Genomic DNA, 20,065 nt, shown 5'->3' on the forward strand with positions numbered 1-20,065 from the left:
ACAGTTTGTACTCAACTACTTCAAAAACATGTTTTAGGATATCGTTGTTAGCAGTTTGATTTGATGTAGAATGATGACTTCTTAATAAAGGAAGAAAGAAGAAGAATGGAAGAAGGATGAAATAATTAAAAAAAATATTTTCTTGTGCACATTTCTGATTTAGTTGTGGTAAGCCACAGGCAGAAAGAGATTGTTCTTACAGCACAAGAATCTGTCTGTGTAACACATGGATACAGAGGATCTCCTCCATTAGGTTTAATAAAAAAGGTACATTAATAAACAGTATCAGATCTGTATTGTTAGACACTTCTTGGGGGAGTGAATCCAGTTGTTGTCGACAGACTTATTTGCAAAAAGTTGGAAATTCATTCCAGTCCCACACGGCTGCCTGATAAACTTAGGCTTTTCTGCAAATTTTTAGTCAAAGTCTCAGATCCACTTCTGACCATAACACTGTACTGGTTAAAGTATCTACTAAATATGACTATAAAAAAGGCGTAAGATTCCTTCTAAGTGATAAATCTGCTCCTAAATACACAGTGACGTTGTGCTCAGTTTTTGTGCAACCCCTTTTTTTAAAATAACCTATAAAGATCAAGTTGACTATAGTGCCACAAAAGGAGATTTGACACATTAATCAATGCTGTATCCTATTGGGAGAGAGAAACTCCTGTTAGGGCTCATTCACATGGGAGTCTGGGGGGACGCACATGCCGCCACAAATTTGGGGCCACATATACGTCCTGATAGACGGCAATGGCGGCGCAGCGGCAGTGTGCGGCCGTGCGCCTTTTTTTTCTATGGAGGGAGGAGGGGTCACCTCCTCCTCCTCCTCTTCAGCACACAACAGTATGCCCGCACAGCGCACATACCACCCACATACCGCATGTGAATGTATCCTTGGTCAGTGACTGCTCAAGATGATCCAGAATCATGGATTCCTCTATTCAATCAAAATTTCTAGTATTGGAATAGCAAATATTTCTAATATTATTTAGTTTCTATAAAACAAACTAAATTCTGTATTTGACTGTTATCAAAGTTTGAGGGATCGTAAACTTTGTGTCTAGAATGAATAGGTTTAAAACTCAAGGTATATTCACAAGGTAGCCTTATGGATGCATTTATAGGGCTGTTTATAAGAATGTATACAATAAAACTACAAAGATACATTCTTACAACTAACATTCTTGGCAGTAACATCCTTCTCTGAACCACCAACTCCTTCTTTAAAGGCATTTCCATTTTCTTTCTAAAGGAAAACCCCAAAACTTAGCAGGGTACCTCAGGGGTCCCCATACAATGAAATGGCATTCTGAATTCTGCATGTGAGCCTTGTGTTTGACATCTGTGCCCTACATGCTAATTAATCTCATTGGGGCACATTTACTAAGGGCCATGCGCCAGTTTTCTGTTCGACTTTGCACATTCTTTTAGGTGCAAACTGCTTGCACAGATATTTAATAAGTGCCTGCCCCACATTTGTGTCCATTTGACCGTTTTGTGGCGCAGCTGCAGTTTGCTTAATCCTGCATTGATTTAATATGCAAATTCTGACAGAAATGTCTTGCACACCATATGTTAAAGGTACACCAAAATAAATTGGGCCACTCTGTCGGTGAAGTGAAGGGAGCAAGATTTATGAAGAACGGCACCAGAAATCATGAATATGGCGCCCTCTGCACTTTATACAGGCAAACTGCACATAGTGCAGTTTGCACTATTCTTAGTAAATGTGCCCCATAGACTTTAAAGGGATTTGTCCATTAAAGAACGTTTTCAAATTTTTATCCCCTAGTGATGTTTACGCAATACAGAATATTTTTAACCCCCTTACTTTACAAGTTTACTCAACTCAGTTTTATTGCTGTATTAGCTCCTATAACTCATTGATGGTCATTGTAAAATTCCAGAGTGTGGGCGGGGACTCACTTAGCCGACACTTCATGATTCCTCTGTGCTATGAGATGCTGTTTGCTGACTATGTGCTTGGATAATTAGGGTACAGTGTTTATCTATACTTTGATTTAGGTTGTGAACATTCACTAGTATCTGACACATATAAAAAGAGAGACAAGACAGATCATAGGTTAGAGATAATGAGATTCATGTGATGGATATAAAATACAATGACACTCTCAGCTCTGCTAACTCACCTATAACACTCCAGGAGGGAGCCATATAGCTCTGCTATATGGCTCCCTCCTGGATAAAGACCTGATCTTGCCTGTAACTAGTAGAGTAAATCTCTGAACACTGCTGCTTGCCGGCAGGAAGTGCATGTCTGAGCTGGTCTTGTAATGCAGTGGGGAGGGGCAGGATGCAGAGAGCACTGCTTTGTGCAGACAAAAGAAGCTATTTATGGGAACAATCTAACCATAGTCAAAAGAGTTACGGTCTGATCCAGGGACACCCAAAATTGTAAACACAAGGATTGATAAAGACAGGTTGTAAATATGTCTGGGAAATGCTGTATTTTATTATTAACAGTGAACAGAGAATGCATTATTTTGTTATCCTGAGTATATTTAGGAATCTTGTCAATGTGGGAATATCTCTTTAGGCTCTTGTAAGCAGGACCTTAACTCTTATTATTTCATATGACCATGATATTACTCTTTAATGTCCTTTTTTGTCTGTATATGTGCCCCGTAACCGGTAATTTGTTGTGGAATATGATGGTGTTATGGAAATGAAAGTTTATTATTATTAATAATATCATTGAAGTAGAGTCTTAGGACGATTACCTTTCGTAAGAAAACTACTTTTTATTTTAACTATCATAAATTGAATGTACTAAATTGTCTGGCAAACTATTTTATTTGAAATTGAGTTGGTAGCCAGTTAGTAGTTCACCTAAACAGCAAATACAACAATTGTGATGAGTTGTTTTTCAGTGTATATTTGTTATGCTTACAGAATAGTCAGCCTGCTATCGGTGAGCGACAGAGCATTTAAGAGATTGATTAGAAAGTAGGGAAGGGAATGCAGTCAATCATGGTTTAAATATACAATTCTCAGAATAACATTTACAAGCATTATTTGAATGAAATAGTTTCTTCATGTCCTTACAGATATTATTTTTCCATTCTGAAATATTAATAAAAATGAAAAACTTATAAATGTAGCAATGCACACAGAGACATTTTATTTCAGGATTGAGGTGAAAGCCTCATTCGTATGCAGCTTATAGCCTGTTACAGACTGTTCCAGGAGGATAGACGTCACACATTTGGGACACAGCTGACATGAAGTACTGCAATAAGAGAATACAAATAAGCAAACACCTACATATTTCTATTTTTACTTTTAGAAAACTATATGGGGAGTGGTATAATAATACTTCTTTATATCTAATAGAAATATTTAAAAGATCTAAATATTTAGGAGAATTAAAATACTGGCATTTACTGTATTACATAATGTTTTTTTAAGCTTTATTAATAAAGATAAATTTACATACATATGGTATACAAAAAAAAAATACAAATATCATACAGAAGTATAAATATATAAAATACCTGATTACAATAAAGAATTTTATAACCCCTAACCACCCACCCCCACAAACCTAAACAACAAAGATCAGCAACAGACAAAGTCAGCGACAAAAAGGAGGACCAAGAAAGAGAAAAACCCATCCCAAGACAAGAAATGTAATTATTAATACTGTTCACATAACAATAATCCTCCTTAAACAATGAGGCTAGTTAAAGCTAGTTAAGGCTAGTTTAGCACTTGCCCAGTCCCCACAAAGCATAGTACATACACTGCCAAAGTGTTTTTGTATAAAAAATAGGTTTTACAGAAAAAAAGATATGTTATTTTGTACCTTTCATCAACATCTGGTGTGTGACTAGGCAGTTGCCAATTGGGAGGGGCTGGAAAGGAGCAGTTCCCCCCCACCCTTGGGAAACATGTGACCTTTTCAAATATATGAATAACTCCCCACACTCGGGATTGGCTGTAGAGGAGCAGGGGGCGTCGCTAAGCCCAGTGATGGGTGTTTTCATATATTTGAAAAGGTCACATGGAGAAGCTGAATCCCAAGGGTGGGGGGGAAACTTCTCCTTTCCAGCCCCTCCCAAAAGGCAACTGCCTAGTCACACAGCAGTTGCTAATGAAAGATACAATATAACATATCTTTTTTTCTGTAAAACCAATTTTTAATACAAAAACACTTTGGTAGTGTATGTACTATGGTTTGTGGGGACTGGGGGAGTGCTAAAAATGGGTCTCCTGGTGACAGGTTCCCTTTAAATGGTGAGGCTAGTTAAAGCTCTAATCCCAAAAACCCCAGATGGACAATGAAGGAGATTACCTTTTTAAGCCTAAAAGAGAAGATCTTCGCTAAGATTTTGATATCATAATTCAATAGAGAGATGGGTTTATAAGATCCCATCTCTATTTCATTTTTGTCCTTTTTGTCAATACTATAGCGGCCTCTGTCATTGACTCCTGCACGGCACCTGCGGAGAAGACAGTCACATACACTTGCTCTAGTATGGGATACAATACCTTAATGTACTTTTTATATAAAACGAAGGGCAAGCCATCTAATCCAGGAGATGAATCAAGCAGAGAACCAGTGATAGCCTTGGAAATCTCTGCAGCCTCTATGGGACTATTCAAGGTTGCTCCTGCTCCTATGATAAACAAGAAAGTAAAATGGACTCTAAATATTTATCTAGTTGACTGTCCATATATTCTGCTTCTGACTTATATAAAGACTGATAAAAAAAAGCCTAAAGCTCTCCAAAATGCCCCCTGATCTTGCACAATAGTCCCAATAATTTTTATATAGAATGAACACCCTAATTGCTCTTTTTTTTTGTAAGGAGGTTGGCCAAAAGCTAACCCGATTTACCCCTTTCTGAATAATATCTGTGACCTGCAAAGAAGAAAAAAAAAGAGAGAAAAAAAAAGAAAAATTCCCTCTCTCCTCCTGCTCCTTACCTCCACCCCTTCCCTCCCTCCCCTTCCTCCCTACCCTTCCTCCCTACCCCTCCCTGTGTGTGCAGGACACCCCTCAACGGATAATACACACCTTGCTATCTACTCAACAATTTCTACTGTGTAAGGACCACAATTATTTTCTAAAAGAGTAAAAATTGTGGGAGGTGAAAGGTACTTTAATTCAAAGTTTTTACATTTTTAACCTTAGCATTTTAACCCTTTCTGCCAATGCCCTTTTTCCATTTTTCATTTCAGTTTTTGTCCCCTCTTTTAAGAGCCATATCTTTTTGTTTTTGGAGCTCACATATTGTACAGTCATGGCCAAAAGTTTTTAGAATGACACACATATTATATTTTCACATGATCTGTTGCCCTCTGGTTTTTATGTGTGTTTGTCAGATGTTTTTATCACATACAGAAATACAAGTGCAATCATATTATGAGTAACAAAAGCTTTTATTGACAGTTAGAATGAGTTAATGCAGCAAGTCAATATTTGCAGTGTTGACCCTTCCTCTTCAGGACCTTTGCAATTCTCCCTGGCATACTCTCAATCAAATTCTGGACCAAATCCTGACTGATAGCAGTCCATTCTTGTACAATTAATGCTGGTATTTTGTCACAATTTGTTGGTTTTTGTTTGTCCACCCATCTCTTGATGATTGACCACAAGTTCCCAATGGGATTAACATCTGGGGAGTTTCCAGGCCATGTACCCAAAATCTCTATGTTTTGTTCCCATAGCAATTTAGTTATCACCTTTGCTTTATGGCAAGGTGCTCCATCATGCTGTAAAAGGCATTGTTGATCACCAAACTGCTCTTGGATGGTTGGGAGAAGTTGCTCTTGGAGGACATTCACACATTATTCATGGGTGTGATTTTAGGCAAGACTGTGAGAGAGCCGATTCCCTTGGCTGAGAAGCAATCCCACATATGAATGGTTGCAGGATGCTTTACAGTTGTCATGAGACAGGACTGGTGATATCGCTCACCTTGTCTGGAAGCTGTTTTCCAGATGTTCCAAACAATCGGAAAGGGGATTCATCAGCGAAAATGACTTTACCCCAGTCCTCAGTAGTCCACTCCCTGTACCTTTTGCAGAATATCAGTCTGTCCCTGATGTTTTTTTTGGAGAGAAGTGGCTTCTTTGCTGCCCTCCTTGACACCAGGCCTTGCTCCAAGAGTCTCTGCCTCACAGTGCGTGCAGATGCACTCACACCTGCCTGCTACCATTCCAGAGCAAGCTGTGCACTGCTGGTAGCCCGATCCCAAAGGTGAAACACTTTAAAGCAGTGGTTCTCAACCTTTCTAATGCTGTGACCCCGCAATACAGTTCCTTATGTTGCGGTGACCCCAAACCATGTACAAGACTATAACAACTATAATACTGCCCCCTATGTACAAGACTATAACGACTATAATACTGCCCCCTATGTACAAGAATATAACTACTATAATACTGCTCCCTATGTACAAGAATATAACTACTATAATACTGCCCCCTATGTACAAGAATATAACTACTATAATACTGCCCCTATGTACAAGAATATATCTACTATAATACTGCCCCCTATGTACAGGAATATAACTACTATAATACTGCCCCCCATGTACAAGAATATAACTATTATAATACTGCCCCCTATGTACAGGAATATAACTACTATAATACTGCCCCCTATGTACAAGAATATAACTACTATAATACTGTCCCTCCTCCCCCAGTTTTGGTTCCTCTATTTGCTGCCCCAGTTGTAGTCCCCCCCTCCTGCCCCCAATTCTAGCCCCCCCTCCTGTCTCCAGTTTTGCCCCTTCTCCTGCCCCCAGTTCTAGTGCTTCCCCTCCTGCCCCCAGTTTTGGTGTCCCCCCCCTCCTGTCTCCAGTTTTGCCCCTTCTCCTGCCCCCAGATCTAGTGCTTCCCCTCCTGCCCCCCGTTTTGGTGTCCCCCCCTCCTGTCTCCAGTTTTGCCCCTTCTCCTGCCCCCAGTTTTGGTGTGTCCCCCCCTCTTGTCTCCAGTTTTGCCCCTTCCCCTGCCCCCAGTTTTGGTGTGTCCCCCCCCCTCCTGTCTCCAGTTTTGCCCCTCCTCATGCCCCCAGTTTTGGTGTCCCCCCTCCTGTCTCCAGTTTTGCCCCATCTCCTGCCCCCAGTTCTAGTGCTTCCCCTCCTGCTGCTTCAGGTTCTACTCACTGTGAGCAGAGCAGTCTGTTCCGCGGGAGTCTGTATAGAGGTGGAGCCAGAGGGTCATGTGATGATGACATCACCACAGGTCCTTAAGCTTCCCCTGTATACAGCAGGAAGGGCCTCAAGCAGTGAGTTATCACACATGTTATACTCTGTTTTTGCCGCGAATCGCGGCAAAAAACGTAATAGGATCGCGACCCCTGTGTTTTGGTCGTTCGACCCCCGCTGGGGTCGCGACCCACAGGTTGAGAAACCCTGCTTTAAAGAGATGGTCCTGGTGCTTGCTGGTCCTTTTTGGATGCCCTGGAGCCTTTTTGGCAACAATGGAACCTCTATCCTTGAATTTCTTGATGATGCGATAGATTGTTGACTGAGGTGCAATGTTTCTAGCTAGAATTTAAAAAGCAAATTGTGTCACAAGATTAGCACTCACATGCACCAGGAAGAAGAAGGTGAACCTCGGTGGACCTCAGCGAGGGAAGCGACAGATGCAGGAAACTGGACGCACGATCTTAGTGAATGGCGGCAGACCCGAATAATCGTCGGACAACGCATGGCGGGGTTCGCCAATGAGACGGGTAAGTAAATGTGCCCCATTGAGTTGATTTGTTCCTCCTTGCCTCTGTGTAACCAATCTCAACAAGTTTTACCACTTATGATAACCATTAGGTCCTGGACTGTAAGCACCCTTTTTAGGCTTATATTGTTTATACTTAGGTATTCTACTGTTATTTCTGTAGAACTGTATATTCTATATGCTATTTCCTGGCTATTTCTTTTGTTGTCATTGTGCTAGTGGTCATTTGTATTCTTTTACTTCTTTGAATTTTCTACGTAGAGATGGGCGAATCGATTCTAATAAAGTGGAATTTGATACGAAATTTACAGAAAATTCAATTCGTCACGAATCCGAAGTTTACACTGATTCGTGGGAACAAAGTTTTTTTTCCCTCTTTTTTAGCTAAATGGGCGCAAGAACAACGTGTTACATGGGGCAGAGAACTCTGGGAAGGAGAAAGGAACACCCTCTATGACATCGGCAGACCTGTAAGCCAATTAGCAACCGGCAGGCTTATGTGATGTCACACAGCCCTATAAAAACTGTCAGCCATTTGCAATCTCGGCATTTCCCACCGCATGTGCTGTCTGTCTGCCTTTGTGCGCCATTGTCCATCCTCTGTCAGGTCTGAATGAGGGATTCCTGGCAGTGATCCCTCACATACTACTTCCACGGCTGCTGTGGGTAGATGGGGGTGTAGGAGCAATAGCAGCTCCATCAGCAGCAGCTTAAGCCTGGAGTCCTTAATGAGCAACTTCCTTCACCCGCCTAGTGAGGAGGGTAGCCGTCACCAACAGCAGCAGCATCAAGTGGAGCAGACCCTGCACTAGCAGCTGGTGGCCTACTTGTACAGCACTTTAGTTACCCCAAGGAGAACCTGCTTGTCCACCAGTAATGTGGAGAGACTGACCTTTGTTAATATGAATCAGGCTTGGATCGGCCCTGATTTTAACTCCCATGCCTTATGCATCAGATTAGATCATCCATGATGCCTCCCCCAAACGTTGAGAAATGAGTCTGGATTCTAACTACCTGCCTCAGCCACTATTCTGATGCTGCCACCCATCTGATGCCACACATCTGCTTTCAGTTTCTCAATCTTCCTCCTACCATCTTTACCAGGGACTGTAATTTTCTGCAACCTACACAATCTGTCATTGTGCCACTCTGTGGCTTTCCATGTTGCTGCCACCTTCACGCTCTGTCATTGTGACAATCTGTGGGCTCCTGCTGCTGCTGCCACCACCTCCACATTGTATCATTGTGCCACTCTGTGGCTCACCAGGTTCCCGCCATCTCCACACTATATCATTGTGCCACTCTGTGGGCTCCTGCTGCTGCTGTTGCTGACGCCACCTCCACACGGTATCATTGTGCCACTCTGTGGGCTCCTGCTGCCGCCACCTACACTCTCTATCATTGTGCCACTCTGTGGCTTACCAGGTTGCCGCCACCTCCACACTTTCATTGTGCCACTCTGTGGCCTCCTTCTGCTGCTGCCGCCACCACCTCCACGCTCTGTCATTGTGCCACTCTGCGGCCTATTTATGCTACTGCCAACTGACCGCTGTCTCCCTGGAACACTCTGTGATTTCCATATTGTTGTGTTCACCCTCCACCGCTCTATGATGTTGCAACTATGTTTAGTTTTCCCCTTCATTTCATCTGTCAGAAGGAAAGAAAAGCCTGTGGATTGATAGCCAAAAGCAGGAGTGGATACAGAACACAGAGGACATGCAAATATCCCATTTACTGGTCATCTCTGTTTTGGATCCACTCCTGTTTGTTTTTGGCTTTAGCAATACTGATGATGGATTATTGACTGATTGAAAGCAGACACTGACGGCTGAAATGAAGAGCAAAATGATCAATGATGTCAATGCTAAATTACTGCTGACACCCTCTTCACTCTTTTGGGGGGTTTCTACATATATCTGCGTTTAACAGAACAGGTTCTGTCATGACTTATGGAATCATCTGACGTCAGTGTAAAAAGAATGCAATCTTTGATGTTACAGTGGGATCTTGGCCCTCAGCTGAGTCCTTTCAAGGTGGCACAGACGTTACCTTTGCTTAGTTGGCCTCTGTAAGTGCCCATGGAATTGAAGAGTGAAGCGATTCTAAGAGCAGCGGCTGTCATGTGCTTGCTATACTAAAACACAGTATTGTTTGAAGACCAAAACACGCTCCCTATGCATATTTAAGCATGGCACAACGTTCTACAACACCCTACAGGCTACCTACAGCCAGGAAATATATGTTTTTAACGTGATTCGTCATGATTTGATTCGGCTCTAATCAAATTTTGGCGAAAATATGGCGAATCAGGTCCAACCGATTTTCAACCTAGTTCTGGGGCTTGGATACTATCCAGACATAAGCACAATTGCACTCTTTTAAGTGTTTTTATTCTAGTGTGTTCTGTCTATTGCTTTTGTGTTTAATATTTTGGCTGTTTCTTGCATCTATTGCATCTTTGTAAGGATTTAATGTACATGCATGACCACAAGATATTTTACAAGATTGCTGTGTCTGCCTCATTTGTTTTTGTTAGGGGTTTATGATATTCCCATATGCTTGTTGCAAATAAAAATTATCAGGAAAGTAAAAATTCTATGTAAAGGTTGAACTCCATTCTAAATAAAGGCATAGCATTAGGCAACACAAACCAGCTCATTGATACCTATAGGAGTGGTCACATTTTAGGTGACAGCTGACCAACGTATATCAAGAAAGTTAATGCACAGAATCAGGGGTTAATCAGAGAGTAGGTCAGATGCTGAAATCAGGAGAAATATGGCCAGGACAACACAGCTGCAGCACAGTTTTGACTTTGGTTTTGGCTCACTAGAATACTGTAAATTTACCTTTAAATACTTTTAAATTAATTTTATGAAGATACATTATCCTAAAAAAGTACAATTTTATTGATAGACAAAAGGTAAAGTTAATATTTCATCTATCTATATATGTAAAGAAAATGTGTTACATCAATTCCATAGCTTTATAACTTTCTACATTTACAATTTTTTTTCAGCAATATTAATTTGAGCTTTTTTGATTGTTTCTGGAGAACAGTAAGCAAATCTTGAGATGTCTGGCACAGCAGGAATATGTTGCACTCAGGGCTAATAATCACTCAGTTAATGACAGAGGTGTCGTGTTAATCAGCATTGGAGCCCTTCTTGTTTTATTATGAATTGTAACTAGACGTTGAATATGGAGAGGATTTATCTAAATGCCAAGCCTGGATCACTAAAAGGGGCATTACTATGTTTTCTCTATATTGAGAAGTTCTCCAATTTTCCAATAAACTTTGTACAATTATTTCTCTAAAGCATTAGAAGCCCTGAATCGCTAGAAACCTTCGTCAATCGCTTCTCATAGCTAGTAAATCAGTCTGTAAATTGTGCCATTTTATTAAAAAAAACAAAACATTTTTGCTAAAACCCAGAGCAACTGATATTAGACATTTACTTTCAATATTATTTCACACATTTCTGTCTGTGTAGTGCTAATAAGATTTTCTAATCATGTCTAATATTTAGTTTAACCCCTTTAGGACACAGCCCTTTTTTGTTTTTGTGTTTTCATTTTTCTCTCCCCACCTTCAAAATTCCATAACTTTTTTTTATATTTTTGTATACAGAGTTATATGAAGGCCTGTTTTCTGTGTAATAAGTTGTACTTCCTAGTGGACAAATTTAATATTCCATACTGTCTACTGGGAAGCTGGAAAAAAATTCCAAAGGAGGTGACATTGACGAAAAAAAACACATTTTCAACATTTTCTTTTGGGCTATGTTTTTATGGTTTTCACTGCGCACTTCCAATGACACCTCCCCTTTATTATTTGGGTCAGTACAATCACAAAGATACCAAATTTATATAGATTTTACATTTACTAAGAAAGACAGAAACTTCACTAAAAGTGCTCTTTCTGTGTATAGTGCTGGGTACGACAGATTCATTAAGAATGTGCGCCAGAAATCATGGAACTCTGGCCCAACAGAGTTTACCAACTGTTAAATACGGTGTTCGGTGTGACTCAGTTGGACCGAGCGCCAGCACGCCTCCTAATTTATGTTGTATGGAGACCAGTGCAGCTGCACCACAAGATGGTTGTGTGCGACACAACAGCGGCACAGACACTTCTTAAATACCTGTCCAAGCCGTTTTCCCCACAAGAACATGCAAAGTCGGACAGAAGTGCGGGGCAAAGCCCTTAGTAAATGTTCGGGATGAGATGAAGTTTTCAAAACTACCATTATGCGGACTTTAGGACCTTTTTTATTGCTTTTTATTTAAATTTTTAGACATCACAAAATGGCAAAAAGTGGCGTTTCGGACATTTGGGTGCTATTTTCTATTATGGGGTTCACTGACTGGAATAACTGTTGTTAAATATTGATAGATCGGGACTTTTGGGACGTGACAATATCTAACATGTTTATGATTTTTATTGTTTATTTTAACCTTAGGTTGAAGGATCTAATAGATTCTACCATATACTGCTATCCTACAGCATAGTAGTATATGGGGATTTTGCACATGTCACTGGCATATTGTAACAGAGATGACAAATCCTGGGGTCTTGTAAAGACCCCAAGCTGGCATGGCAACTGATCGTGACGTCATGGGGGAAACTATCACAGCCAAGATGGTTGGGGCCATGCAGTGTTGCCAACAGCATGTAAAAGGTTAACACCCACAATTGGTGCTAGCACTGATAGCGGGTGTTAGGAGTGGATATTTGCTGCATTATGCTGCATTAAAGGCTATGAACACAAGAAATCAATAATAAAATATGGTACTAAGTTTTTGAGTTAAAATAAGGTGCACTTTTTAAACAGAGAATTTTTTATTTTTGTTCTTTTTTTATTCATACATCATCAGTTTCAAATTGCAGGCTCTTCTACATTCAGAATTTGGTTGGTGTAAAGGGGAGGGGCAGTCTCTAGTGCTGGTCACATCTTATTTTCAGTCCGCTTGCAGCTCACTTGCACTCTGCTCTGCTTCCTTCTCCATTCCCACTGCATAGCTACTATGTCAATATATAATGTCAGGACATTTACCCGCTCCCCTGTGCAATACCTCTATACAGAGAGAAATATATTTATCTCAAGATCCTGTCTTCTGTCGACAAGGAGCAAGGAAAGTTTGGGCAGTGTATGAGTGTTACAGAAGGAGGGGGCATGACTGAGCAGTTAGTAAGTGTTAGCAGTATCAGACTAAGGATGCATTCAGGAATCTGAACTGGCATTAGGAAGCATGAAGGGGGGGGGGGGGGTCAGCTGTAACTAACAGCTGACCCCCTAGCATAACACCATAATGTTTAACCCTTTTAAATGCATGTTGGGGGAATAGTCACGCCCCCACCCCCCACCTTCTGCCACTTTCGCTTGATGATGATCATTGCAATAGCAGACCTGAGGTCTGTGACAGGATCTTACAGTCACAGTGTCAGCATATTGCTGATGGTATAATGGTAAGATTTGCATCTGTTCAAGCATTAAAAAAAATAAGACAAGCCCTACAAGTTTTTCCGGCCACTGAGGATCGGTGGAAAAAACGGACATAGAAAAGAATGCTTCAGTAAACATTACTTAAGCCATGAAGAAAAAAAAAACGGATGTGTGGAAAAGCTCTAAAAGGGAAGTATCTACAGTGATAAATTCCCAGACATGGACTGGGTTTATTTGTCTGTACTCAGCCATGTGCAACAGCTTTAACCTCTTCCCACACCATCACACAACTGAAAATCTACACAATTTGGGCTAACAGAAAAGTGCCATGCTGTATCGCAAGAGAGACAATTGCAATGTACATGTTCAATGACATTTAGAGCTGTAAGATTTTATTGTTTTAAATAATACTGTGTATTACATAGAGTATTTCTACATAGCCAAGTGCATTCAGAACTTTCCCTGTAGATGAATTAAAGAGGTTATCCACACAACAGTACAAAAGTATGTGCTCATAGTCCACTGCAGGATATAGCCATTTTCAGCAGTCATGAAAACAGATAGGATTATGCTTTTATCAGGCGCTTAAACTTGAATGGGTGACGAGGATGCATTCACAACCGAGGCATAGGGAGCACATAAGGTGTCACTTTCCTATATAAGAAGACTAGTACTCTTAACCATACATTATAGTGCGGGCCGGGCAAAGACTTTGCACTGGGGCCCTTCAGCCTCAAGTTACGCCATTGGCTCTTATGTTTTTGCTAATCAGGTATCAGGCCTTTGGCCACTACAGGGTTAATTCCCAGCATAAAACCAATGCATTCAATGATACACAGTTCAAATATTTATTTAGGATTGGAATTTTTCTTCTCAGTGGATGCAGTTAAATACTATAGCTGATAAGTGGGTGACATTGAACTAAAGGAAAGTCAGCTTAGCTGATAAAAGATTCATTACCAGGCAGATAATCATTTTAATAATTCACAAGTTTCAAGCCTTGTTTTTGTTTCTCAACAATTCTTTTGAGATGTTGCCTGGTCATTAAAACATCATTAAAGTAACTTTAATTCCTTGTACAAGATTTCGATTTTTTAGCAGTTCCAAGCAAGATGTGGAATACTTTGTTATATCACTAGATTTAGATATAATGTGGACATTGTTTTTCACTTTAGCCCCATGGCAGTACAAGAAGCGTGTCTCACAATAAAATCTTATACAATCAAGCCATTTATTAATAAATGCAAAATGTAGTTGGGAACATTAACTAAGAATGTAGGAAACTGCACTAAAAGTGCTCCGCCCCTGTATAATGCTGGGTGCGCCAGATTCATTAAGAATGTGCACCAGAAATCATGAATCTGTCACCTTCCCACACTAGCACTGACTTTTTTGTGGTGCACCTATATGGCGTGCAATAGACTTTGCATGTTTGAGCGCCGGAACGCCCCCCTGTGCATACCTGTACCTAAAAGAAAGTGCAAAAGTTAGTCAGAAAACAGGCGCAAAGCCCTTAGTAAATGTGCCCCAGCGACTTTGGCTATAGCAAGTAAAACCATCCTGATAATAGTCATACAAGTAATGGAAGTTAATCTAAGAAAGGACTTTACTTGAAGAGTTTGTCTTCTGGAAACATGGACTGTTGATGGGATATTGCATAAATGTTTGAGCAATGGGAATTCATCAACCAGAATGAGCTGACATAGCATCTTTACAATGCAACAGAACATGTCAAATAGAAGCTAAAGGGTCAAGGCCCTTAGAAGAACAATTCAGTCAGTTTAACCTTGTGATCAGATCCCCATCCATCAGATATTTATGGAGTATTCTGACTAGCCATAATTACTAAAGTCTCTGCCTGAGCTGAAATCTCCACCAGGTCTGACCAGGCCAGAGCCTCTTAGCAAATTCAGCATTCAGTATGAAAATTAACACTAGAGTCAGACTCTAGTGTCAGAGGGCAGATACGATCACCTCACCTATTTTTTGTATTCAGTTCCAACTAACAAACCATTTGTTTGAGAATTGCAGGCTAAAATGCTACAAGTTATGGTCCCACACAAGTTAGTGGCTAGGGATATCGATGATTCAGCTATTTGTAGTGCTACCAGATGCTTACTTACTGATGGAATTTTTTGGGACCTTTTCACTGTGGGTTCTCTGATAGACACTTGAGGGCATATTTATCAGGACCTTTGCGCCACTATTTAGCCCTCTCCGACACCTTCACGCCAGTGGAGCGTGTCATGAGGGGGTCGCGGGTGGCCAACGTGGGCACGGGCGCCAGTGTATGATAAATGTCCCACTTGATGTTTTTTACACCCCAAACCCTGATATGGCCAAAGCTTCCGACTTTGTCTACAGACCTGTTTCAGAAGCTGAATGCTGATATTATCTTAGAAGAGAAAATAGTTTCAGGCAGTTTAATTTACATTTCTCATGAACTGTACTGTATTTTAATGTGTAATTCAGTATTCGATCAGTGCCTGTATACCATTAAAAATATTATTAAAATTGTTTTAAAAAAAACTTATTTATATATTTTTCACTATAACATTGAAGAAATACACTATTAGTAGTCTTTGTTATTACAGCATGATGTTACCCTCTTATATTTTTCACTTACTCTAACCTTTTATTCCTGCAGCCCTTTATAATTTTTGCTTTTATGTTTCTTCACGCTCCACCTTCCAAAAGCCATTACAATTTTATGTTTCCAGTTTCAGAGCAGTATCAGGACTTTTTTTCTGCGATATAAATTGTTCCAAATGTGGTGAAATTGACAAAAAAAGTAGTAGTTTCGCTTGTTTCCTAAAAGCTTGTTTTTTATGTACATACCATTATTATATAGTTTTAATACCGTAAAGTAAAACATTAACCCCTTAATGACTTCTCGCTTTTTTGTTTTTTCATTTACATTTTTCACTCCCCACTCTAAAATCTATACTTTTTTTATTTTTACACTGTGATGGCTTGTTTTCTATATAACAAATTGCACTTCATAATGATGGTATTGAATATTCCATACCGCGTACTTGGAAGTGAGAAAAAAACATAAAATGCAGTGAAAATGGTGAAAAAACGCATTTGCGCTGTATTCTTGTGGGCTTGGATTTTACGGCTTTCACTGTGCAGCCCAAATGACATGTCTACTTTATTCTTTGGGTCAGTTTGATCACGGCGATAACACATTTGTATAGGTTTTATAATGTTTTCATACATTTACAAAAATTAAAACCTCCTGTACAAAAATGTTTTTTTAATTTTTGCCATTTTCTGTCGCCAATAACTTTTTCATAATTTGAAAGAAAAGGTAGTGGTAGACCGGCACAGCATGGCAGACATCACATGGGTACGATGCCAATATTCTTTCTTTTATTAGTTAAAACGTCATATACACGAGGAAACAAATAGGTTGACGCGTTTCGACGGAGACCGTCTTAATCTTAACCTGCCTGACTTCACAACACGTTCACCTTTTAAACTAATCAGCTGAGTGATGCAGGGGAGAGAACTCCCTCCTTACCCCTACGTCACTCGGTCTGGGCCGCGCCTCAGAAATCACATGACCAAACTCCTCCCCCTGGGTCACATGATCGGGAGCGCTGCTCGGAACAATATAACTTGGGTGAGTGGAAAACTTTTTTAAAACAAATCTATATATATAAAATTTAACAATACCCGTTTTTCATATTTTGGGATATGGAGCTGTGAAAGGTGTTATTTTTTCCTATGTTTGATGTTGTTTTCAATGCTATCATTTTTAGGACTGTAGGACCTTTTGATCACTTTTTTATAGAATTTTTTATATTTTTCAAAATGAACAAAAAAGTGCTATTTTTATTTTGGGCACTATTGCCAGGGTTAAACGCAGTAAATATTTTGATAGATTGTGCATTTTCCAATGCGGTGATACCTAATGTATTTATTATTTTTACTGTTTATTTTTATTTATATCAGTTCTAGGGAAAGGGGGCGATTAGAATTTTTAGGCTTTTTTATTAATTTTTTTTTAAATTTACTTTAACCTTAGGTTGTCTGATCAATCTCAACATATACTGCCATACTATAGTATAGCAGTATATGGAGATTTTCCACCTCATTCATTAAAATGTGCCAATCGCACATTGTAATAAAACGAGACAGGCTTGGGTCTTCAAAAGACCCAAAGCTGTCAAGGCGATTGATCGCCACTCCCTGATGACATCACTTCCATGCACTGCCATCTTTTTGAAGCCGCTGGCAGCTTTGCCAGCACCGAACGGGGGTGTTACCGGTAAGCCTCTCTATGCACCCACACTCAATGCTTGCCATACTATTATTATTACTTACTCATAGATCCAGGCACTGTAACTATGGTAATCTTTTGATATTTTTTATCGATGGCCTCCTTTCTTCTAAAATTTACTTTTAAAAATATGCTAATGACTTTGGTATTTTATAACTTTGTTTAAAGCTATAGTCTGATCTCTCATGCAATGTATTGCAATAGAATTGTAGACTACCAGCCATCAGGGAAAAAATCTGCACCCCTAAATGACAACAAATGGGGGAAAAAACCTCATCCAATATGGTGTCACATATCATATGTCGTCGCCCAGCAGCAGTACCAGCAGTGGTATAATATAACAGTCACTCACCATGTGTGGAGAGGGTTCAACCCATGAGTCTTGCCATACAGAATTAATGACAGCACGCCATAATAGTATGGCACAAGTTGATGATATGTAAAGTACAACAGAGGCGTGGCTATAGGCTAAGGTTTTAATTCACCAATTTATAGCAATTTTGTCAAGTTTGGTCTCTATGTTGATACATCTGAAATAATTAAGTTAAACATCCTATAACATAGATAGAAGGGTACATGTCAGTCAGTTATTTGGAGGATGAACAGAACAAGATTTTGTTGTAGTATCTTATTCATTTCAGATATGTTCTCTTTCTGACATCTGTCAGTTTCAATAGACTGTGATTTGTTGAATTGCTGTGTACTTTACAGAAGCAGCATTATTTATTTCACTTTGTTTGAGCTAGTGTGTCATAATAAAGCAATAACAATATTCTTATGTTGCTTGCACTTGGTGACATCATTTTTAAGAGGTCATGAATATATAAATTGTTAGGAGCAAGTATGTCATGAAGTATTTCTGCTAAAGCTTACTTGTTGTTGAAGGCTGCAGAGTACTCAAAGGAAATCTATGACTAATATGAAGTAAAATTAAACTACACATACTTACCTATAGCCCTTATCTCCACTATCCCAGCACTGATCTTCTTTAATGTTGAGACGCTGGGATCACTGTAAAAAAAGAGAGTTACAAACGGCAGCCTGGGATTGCTGATTTTAATAACGCTTTGTTACAACAATCCCGGGTTGTCAACATAATAAAGACCAGGGCCAGGATAGAGGAAAAGAGGGTAATAGGCAGGTTTGTGTAGTTTAATTTCACTTAATATTAGTGGTAGATTTCCTTTAGAGGAAATTATAATTTATATGTATTAAACAAAAATACCGCTGGGTAACTCCCAGCAGCAGGATTGCTCTATATATTTATCTAGAGCTTTGCTTTAGAACTTTTATAATTTTTATCCTTACGTAAAAGAAACACAAGTGCTTTGGGGGTTCTCTGGCTATTGCATGACCACCCTGGTGCACTTGTAACCCACCTGCCACACATACACACTTTCTACGCTTTTCCCTCCCGCTGTCTGCTGAGAGCTAATACTGTCTTTTATTCTGAGATTTAACACAACCTAGCAGCATTCATGGTTAATACATATAAAAGGCACCGGTAGATTTTAAAGAGACAATGTGTAATAATGTGTAACATTCATGTCAGGGTCTCCATCTGTCCACAGATTGTGTTGATTATCTCTTTTTTCTTTTTGCTTTACATTTTTTGTGTTTTATGTGCTTTATGTTACTGGCTGTTTTTAAGACTAATTGCGCAACACCCAGTTCCTCTGTAGCTCTGCCCTGGTACAACAATAGTTAAATCCAAGAAAAGAGAAAGATTTACAGCTTGTAAAGGTCCAACAGAATTCAGGCCTTATTTAGACATCTTTAAAATATACATGAGTTACAAGCATGATAGTCTATAATAATTTGCATTCTTTATATATTTTTTTAATAACAACTCATCAGTGGTTCACATGAAACTACAAATGCTGCTGTTGAAAACAAAACTCCATACAGCTATATTGATAGAAAAAAAAAAAAGTTATAGCTTGTAGAAGGCATTGATAAAAAAAATAGAGAAATAGCCTGGTCATTAAGATGGAAAACAGGCACGGTGTTAAGGGGTTAATGCCCCTCAATGGTAATAATGTAAATATATAGGAAGCAGGATAGACAGATATCTTTTGTGATCACTATTGAAAAACAAGCAAATTAGCCAGTGGACATAATGAAGAAACCTCTCAATAACAGCTTTACCTACAGATGAGGACAATTCAAGGATTTATGTTAATTTGTGTATTTTTCCTGTTAAGTGAATATGCTCATTAAATAATTTTCTGATTTTGTGTAAATAAAGTGTAATCATTATAAATGAAATGTCATGTAACTATGTCCCTATTCTATTTTTCTCTATTCTTCAGAAGTATTTGTTGGTTGTCATTGGATGAAAACATTCTTGTTTACATCCATGGACAGAGACCTGTACAGAAATAGATGCCATACACTCTCAGCTAAGAGCATGATACCATACAGTCCATCTGGACCATGCTCTTAGAGCTAAACAACATGCACTCAAGGCTTTTACCTGCTCTGAAACTCACAGGGCTGCAGATTTCTGCCACTACTAATGTATTTTATCAAAAGGAATGAACTCAATAAAATATGGATTAAAATAAAATCTTTTGGATCTATACATGACAATCAGCTATGAATTTAGCAA

The 20,065-nt window shown here is 39.4% G+C and overlaps 1 protein-coding gene across 6 annotated transcripts in view; it reads left to right on the plus strand.

Moving 5' to 3' along the window:
* FRMPD4 (FERM and PDZ domain containing 4) overlaps nucleotides 1-20,065 on the plus strand; it is a 265,339-nt gene that overhangs the window by 185,599 nt on the left and 59,675 nt on the right. The gene's annotated exons all lie outside the window — the stretch shown is intronic.

This window comes from Engystomops pustulosus, chromosome 2 (assembly GCF_040894005.1).
Source record: "Engystomops pustulosus chromosome 2, aEngPut4.maternal, whole genome shotgun sequence".
NCBI lineage: Eukaryota > Metazoa > Chordata > Amphibia > Anura > Leptodactylidae > Engystomops > Engystomops pustulosus.